Here is a 7,631-nt window from a genome sequence, read left to right on the forward strand (position 1 = left end):
GCTTCTCCTCAGCCAGAGCCTGAGCTACTTCCTCAATCTTCATCTACCCTGCACAAGAGCAACTGCCTTTGGCCGGGGTTCTGGCTGAAACCGCAGGACATCAGGCAGAAGAATCTCAGCAGTCAAAGCAAGTACATATTAAATAAGACCATAAAACAAAGGAGCAGAATTAGGCCTTCCAGCCCATCAAGTCTGCTCTGATTTACTATCCCTCTCAACCCCATTCTCCTGCCTTCTCCCTGTAATCTTTGATGCCCAGACTAACCAAGAGCCTATCAACCTCCATTTTGAATAGACTCAATGACTTGGCCAAATGTGACAATGAAGTCCACAGATTCACCACTCTCTGGCTAAAGAAGTTCCTCCCCATCTCTGTTGGCACCCATGTATTCTGTGGCCGTGCCCTCTGTCCTAGACTCCCCCACCATAGGAAACATCTTCCCCACATCCACTCTATTTAGGTCTTTCAATATTTGATAGGTTTCAATGACATTCTGCCCCTCATTCTTTTAAATTCCAGTGAGTACAGGCCCAGAGCCATCAAACACTCCTCATACATTAACTCTTCCATTCCCAGGATCATTGTCATGGACTTCCTCTGGACCCCCTCATTCAGCCTCTCCCTCCGCTGAAGCTGTTCAGGATAGATAAATATTAAGTAAAGAAATTATAATTGTTCAGTGTTGCAGTGGTCACCGAGCTTGCTAATCAGCTTGCAGACATTTCATCACGCATTACTCAGGTTGGAAGAACAGCATCTCATATTCCAACTGGATAGCCTCCAACCTGATGACATGAACATCACATCCATTTTTCTAACTGTTGATAACTCCCCCCCCCCCCGCACACTCTGGCTCACCTCTTACTTCTTGTCATCTCTCTTGCCTATCACGTCTCCATGGTTCCCCCCTCCTTCCATTTCTCCTTTGGTCCTCTCTTCTCCTAAAAGATTCTTTCTTCAGCCCTTTACCTTTTCCACTGATCTCCTCACAACTTCTGATATATCCCCCCCTCTCCCACCCACCTACCTTCCCCTTCACCTGGCCTCATTTATCCCCTTCTAGGTTGTATCTTTCTCCTCCAGCCACCTTTTTATTCTGGCTTCTTTGTTCGTTCATTATGACGATGGTGATCATGCTCTTTTCATGACTGTTAATGTTCTTGGCAATTTTTTCTACAGAAGTGGTTTATCATTTGCCTTTTTCTGAGCAGAGTCTTTACGATACGGGTCATCCCAGCCATTATGAATACTCTTCAGAGATTGTCTGCCTGGCATCAATTCTCACATAACCAGGACTTGTGATCTGCACCAGCTGCTCATACGACTGACCACCACCAGCTTCCATGCCTTCACCTTGCCACACCCTGCCCAAGAGTGACCTGCAGGCTAGTGGAGGGAAGCAGCACTTTAAACCTCCTTTGGTAGAGACATATCTCCACCCTGTCACCCTTCTTACCGTTTCCTTTTCAGTCGTGATGAAGGGACATTGCTCAAAGCATCAACTGCTTATTCCTTTCCGTGTATGCCACTGGACCAGCTGAGTTCCTCCAGCATTTTAAACAGAACATTTATCTCCTGGAGAGACGAGTACAAGCAGCATGTGGGACTGCCATCATTTGTAGGTTCCCCTCAAGGCTTAGCATCACCTTCTCAGGGGAAATTTAAAATGGGCAGTAAACACTGGTCTTGTAATTAATGTCCTGGTCCCACTAATAAATAAATGAGGGTCGTTTGAGCGAAGCAACAGATGCAGAGATAAAATGACTACTGGGGAACCACAGACGAGGAAGCTGGTAATTAACTTACAGTGGGAAGAACGTGCAGATGTAGACTGAGGTATGGTTGGAAGGAAGGGGATTGCAGTGAATGCATTTAACTCACAGCCTTCTTTAACTGGTACATTGGAGAATGGAGTGGAAGCCAAAGAGAAATATTGGACTGGGATAGAGTCTGATCTAAACAAATACAACCAAGACTGAGAGGAAATGAAAGCTGACACAATTAGATAACAGGATTCAATAGATTCAATGGGTACATTTAAAGTCAGAGAAATGTATACAATATACATCCTGAAATTCTTTTTATTTACAAACATCCGCAAAAACAGAGGTGTGCCTCAAAGAATGAAGGACAGTTAAACGTTGTAACCCCAAAGCCCCCCCCCAGTTCCCCCCCTCACAAAGCAGCAATAGGGCAATGACACTCCCCTCCCTGACCAGCAAAAAAACATTGGCACCCCCCCACCAAGCACTCAAAGCATCAATAAAGACCCAGTACTCCAAAGACTACTCATTCACCCAGTGTTCGACATACCACAGGCTCTCCCCCTCTCCCTAATAAAGGAAAAAGAGGTGAGACATAGCAAACCAACTTGCTGATTTATGATGTTAGAAGTCTGTTCTGTTGTTTTTTCCGAGTATGCCCAGAGAATCAGCCCCAGAAAGGCTCAGATCTCCAGACACACAGCCCCTGGCAGTGAACCCACTGCTCCTGATGTTCTGTGTTCTCCTGCAGATGAGAGAGGCAAGAATGAAAGTCTATGGATTAAAAGAAAGATAAGAGGTGGGAGTAATATAACCATATAACAATTACAGCACGGAAACAGGCCATCTCGGCCCTTCTAGTCCGTGCCGAACGGTTACTCTCACCTAGGCACACCAACCTGCACTCAGCCAATAACCCTCCATTCCTTTCCTGTTAGCTTAGGTTCAATGCAGCAGCCATGATGCAAACAAATGCAGAGGAAGTCTGGGTTACAAACACAAGCATGATCTCTCTCTAAGAAAACTAAAACTTCAACAGCACTGAGCAGACAGCCCAGCTCAACACAGCTCTTCAGAGGCACTGAGGTGAATTGCTACAAATTCCATGTCATCTTCTAAAGGCAGTGCAGGCAACTTCTCCTGAAGGCTGGAGGTCAGGGTTTACACATTCTACTAACATCAAGTGATATTGCATGTAATGATGATTAGCTCAATTTATTCTTTTACTGTGTTCTAGGCCTGCATTTCAACTGTGTCTACTCTTCAACAATACTTAACTTAGCTCAGAAGAATGTCTAAATGAGGTGCTATATAAACAACAGTACATTCCTTACAAATATGGGACGAGGAGCAGCACTTGAAGTTTATAAATGTAGGCCTTGTATCAGACTCAGTTACTTACTGATGATATACAGATGTTACAATATCTAAGGGAAAACTGTTCATTCCAGGTGTCACACGTGGCCGATACTCTATCCAAATCCTAAAACATTTGACGCTGGAAGAAAGATGGCCAGCCAAATCAAGCCTGGCAATAAAGATGTGGATGAGAGTTTCAGCTGAAGAACTGAAGCCGTAGAGCCGGGCAGTGGAGGTAGGATAGGGTGTGATCGCCTTCAGATGGAGCCATTCATGTGCTCATCAGTTCATTTCCTGGTCAAGTAGACATCGCTGTTACAAACAGTGTGCTTCACCCTTGGACTTGTCAGGGATCATGTCAATAACTAAGAAATATTGTAGAACTTGGCGGTGGAGACAAATGGCGTTCATTGTTCCAGTATTTAGGTGAAATGACCTATTGATTTAGTGCTGGATGTCAGACAAGACAGCTGAGAATTTTAAGACAGTGTAGAAGGGCAGTGTTGTGTATTTAATATTTCAGTAATATTTGAGTAATGTTGTAAATATACTGATAAATTAAACATTCTTTGTTGTAAAAGTATGTAAATGACATACATCATCACACTACCACATCATAAGTGCATGCCTCATTTAAGGTAAAAACCAAGTTAAACTTGCATTCCAGCCTCTCTTATTTTTATTTTGATTAGTTTTATGTTTTGAAGTTACAAAATATACAGTGGCATTGAGGTAATTTTTAAAATAAACCCATTTTGACTACCTACCTGTTGAAGTGCAGTGAAAAATTTGAGTTTTTAAAAAATATGGCAAGAAACGGTCAAGTTTAAAAAAAACACAGCATGCTTTTTTTCTTCAAAGCAGCACACTTTCTTCCCAAAAGGAATGACAATCGAGTGAAAAAAGGCAGAAAATGGAAGAATTCATGGGTTCATAAACAGTGGCTATCAAGTAATAATAATCATAAAAAGTGCTGAAATGGTTGGCTGCATCAGAAAGATTGACACATTTGATTACTCAAAAAATAACTGGAATATGAATACTGAACAGAGCATGTGGTATTTTAAAGCAAATGAAACAGCCAATGAGGAATGAGTGACAGCTTTAGTGAGTGCAATAGATTTAAAGGCACACAGTTTGCTTAGAAATTTAACTAGTCCAACCAAACCAGTTGAAATGAGCTTTGCTGACATCGTGAAAGTAATGCAAAAATATTTAGGACCGAAAGCATCGTTGATTGAAGAACTCTTTAAGTTTCATAAGCAGATTCAAAAGGAAGTGGAGTCCATTTCATCATACATAGCTGAACTGAAGAAATTATCTGAACATTGTCAGTTCGGAAATGGGCTTAATGATGCACTGAGAAATTGTTTAAGTATGTGGAATCTTACAAGAAAACATTCAGAAACAGCTCCTAACTGAACCACAACCTACCCTTAAGAGAGCAGTTGAAATAGCTGTATTAATGGAAACTGCAGATATGGACACAATTAAGTTGTAGTCAGGGATGAAAATGAGTCTGAACAAAATTACAATGTCTGAACAGAACTGGCCTGGCTAAACAAATTGTGTTACCATTATGCAAGGGTTCACACACATTATATCAATGCAGAGTTAAAGGTGAAACTTGCTGAAAATGCAACAAAGCAGGAGGCAGACAAAGAGCATGCCAGGCAAACAAAACTAAATGGACTGCACAAGGAAGAGAAAAAGCTAAAAAGTCAAGTTTCAGTTTCAGAACACTAATCTGCATGATGTTGATGAAAAATCTGATAATGATGAGAGTAATACAGGACTGAGAAGCCTTGAGATGTATAATGTGAAAACTAACAATAGATAAGCAATATGGCTTACACAGAAGTGAATGGCAAATTAATTAAAATGGAATTGGACACTGGTTCAGCTGTTTCAGTCATTCCACAAAATTAGTTTGAAAGGTATTTTGATGTTATTAAATTGAAACCTGCAGATAGCCAGCTAAAAACTTATACTGGAGAAAAGATAACTCCTGTAGGAATGGGATTTGTAACAGTGAAGTGGAACAAGCAGCAAGACACATTGGGCTTGTCTGTGGTAAAAACAAGAGGGCCAGCATAACTGGGTGTGATTGGCTGAGACGACTGCAACTTGATCGGAGATCCATCCACCATGCCACATCTAAAAGAGTCCACTGAAAGCAAATTAAGAAAGGTACTGGATGATATCATAACTGTCTGCTTGCCATAAACCATGACTCATTGTCCAACAAGGGGCAAAAAGTTGTTGGTACCAACCTCTGTGCCCTTGGTTGAAAAGCATATTGGACCAAGGAAGGACTATGCTGCTCAAAGGAATCGTGAAAGTGAAGAAAGCAATGGTCTGACTAGAGCAGTTTTTGTCAGCAACATATCTGAGAAAGCTTCTGATATGTTAATCAGGCAGTTACTTGTGAAATGTGGCTTGGTTTTAAGCTGGAAGAGAACTCAAGGAGCTTTGGGAAAGTTGCAAGCATTCAGCTTCTGTGAGTATAAAGAACCAGAATCTACTCTGTGTGCATTGAGGTTATTGCATGAACTTCAAGTGGAAGACAAAAATCTGCTTGTAAAAGTAGATGCAAAGACCAAAGCCCAGCTGGATGAACAGATGGCCAAAAAGAAAAGAGTCAATGGAGATAGAGAAACAGGATTCATCAGGTGATGTTGAGGACAAGGAAACCAAGAGGAGAGATCACATCATAAAGGAACAATAGAAGGATTGATAAGAGAATACTCCAGTGAACTAAATAGTCCTTCTCAAGATCATGATATACATCCTAGAAAGAAGAGATAAAGAGAGATATAGAAGTTGGCACCAGGAAAGAAGCAAGGATCGAAGTAGATCCAGAGAGAAAAGCTGAGGAATGGAGAAGAAAGGTGTTGAGAGCTTTCAGAGCCACTTCCTGCAGTCTCAGGGTCAACTCCTACAACCACCATGAGGAGGTCCCAGAATCTGAGGTTGTTTTCACAGCCACACACTTTGGCTGCCAAGTGGACTGGCCTCCCTCATCAGGAAACACATTATCCCACAAGAGTGAAAAATCCTCCACAGCAATTAAGTCTTTAGGCCTGAACAGGACAATTTAATGGTTACTATGCTCTCAGAGTGTCTATATAGTAGTTGTATTATATAGTATATGGTATTTATAGTATATGTATATTAATTGAGATGCATTCCTTATTAAGTTGGAGCTTATAGCTAAGCAGGAAGAAGTGTTGTGTGTTTAATACCTCAGTAATATTTGAGTAATATTGTAAATGTATTGTTTGATTAAGCATTCTTTGTTGTTTACATAATGCATTGCAAATTATTTGTAAAAGTATGTAAATGGCATACATCATCACGCCACCATGTGATATGTGCTTGCCTCACTTAAAGTAAAAACCAAGTCAGACTCACATTTTGGACTCTCATTTTTATTTTGATTGTTTTTTGTTTTGAAGTTACAAAACATAACAGGGAGAGACAATGATGTGAGAGCTGAGATATCATCAACTGCGACCAATTACAGATTAGTTCAGCATCCATTGCTGCATTGATTCTGCTATGCACTGGTTGGACATTGCGATTTATAAGCTTCTGCCACTTTGTACAACTTACACCTACAGTTTGTGGGCAGACAGTTAATTATGGAAGGTAAACTGGATCATAACAGTGTATTTTTACAGCGACTCCATGTTCAAAATAATAATTAAATTTATCTATGAATTTAAAAATACAATTTCATCCTTGTCTTAAGGTCTGACCAGTGTCAACTGCAATAAATTTTAAATTGACTGCAAACAAGAATGGGGTTTCCTGTCTTTCTGCGCGGATCTGTAAGAAGACACAACTGTTTTCAGTGAAGAGTTTCTCGACTAGAGCTATTCCTTAGGTTGCTCTATGTTCAGGATTAACAGTGGGCTGCAGGCAGGTAGGAATCATGCATCTTTCCCAATTTGTTTGATATTTGACTCTATTACTACAACACCTTTGGGCTGTTCTTCTTATATGGCAGCTCAGAAGAGGCAATTAACATTGGTCCAGCCATCAACATCCAGATCCAGTTGAACCAACCACTGCCTATTACAAAGATAGACATGTCCAATGAGGGGGCACTCACTCTGTGACCTCTTCTGCAATTAGAGGATATTTGCAATTTTAAGGGTTCATTGAAAATGCAGTTTGTGTACTGAAATAACAAAAATGAACAAACAATAATAATTTGCCAGAGATCTGAAGCAAAATCAAAGATGCCAAAATCATTTTGAAGACCATCCAGTATCTGTGAATGGGACATGTCTGCCCGTGCCGAGCTGCCTTTCTGTTTTGAAAATGTCTCGCTTCTCCTTTCTCAGTGCTAATGCAAAGTTTCAACTTGACCTGCTGAGTTCCTCCAGTAGGTTACTTGTTGCTCCAGATTCCAGCATCCAATAGCTCTACTTGCTGCCTGACTTGTTGAGCATTCACAGCATTTCACTCTATTACATTCTGTGGCTCCCTGCAGCTTTGGT

At 40.9% G+C, this 7,631-nt stretch overlaps 1 long non-coding RNA gene across 2 annotated transcripts; it reads left to right on the forward strand.

Annotated features, from left to right (window-relative positions):
- The first annotated feature begins 806 nt into the window (after positions 1 to 806).
- On the forward strand, positions 807 to 6,870 carry LOC132394221 (uncharacterized). Of its 2 annotated transcripts, none has more exons than XR_009512225.1 (3): positions 807 to 2,917; positions 3,002 to 3,136; positions 3,216 to 6,870. It is a non-coding gene; the product is annotated as an uncharacterized LOC132394221 (long non-coding RNA). The 2 variants fall into 2 exon arrangements; XR_009512224.1 differs by having other exon boundaries at positions 807 to 2,563; positions 2,703 to 2,917; positions 3,002 to 6,870.
- Positions 6,871 to 7,631: the final 761 nt, after the last annotated feature.

This window comes from Hypanus sabinus, chromosome 5 (assembly GCF_030144855.1).
Source record: "Hypanus sabinus isolate sHypSab1 chromosome 5, sHypSab1.hap1, whole genome shotgun sequence".
NCBI classification, from domain to species: domain Eukaryota; kingdom Metazoa; phylum Chordata; class Chondrichthyes; order Myliobatiformes; family Dasyatidae; genus Hypanus; species Hypanus sabinus.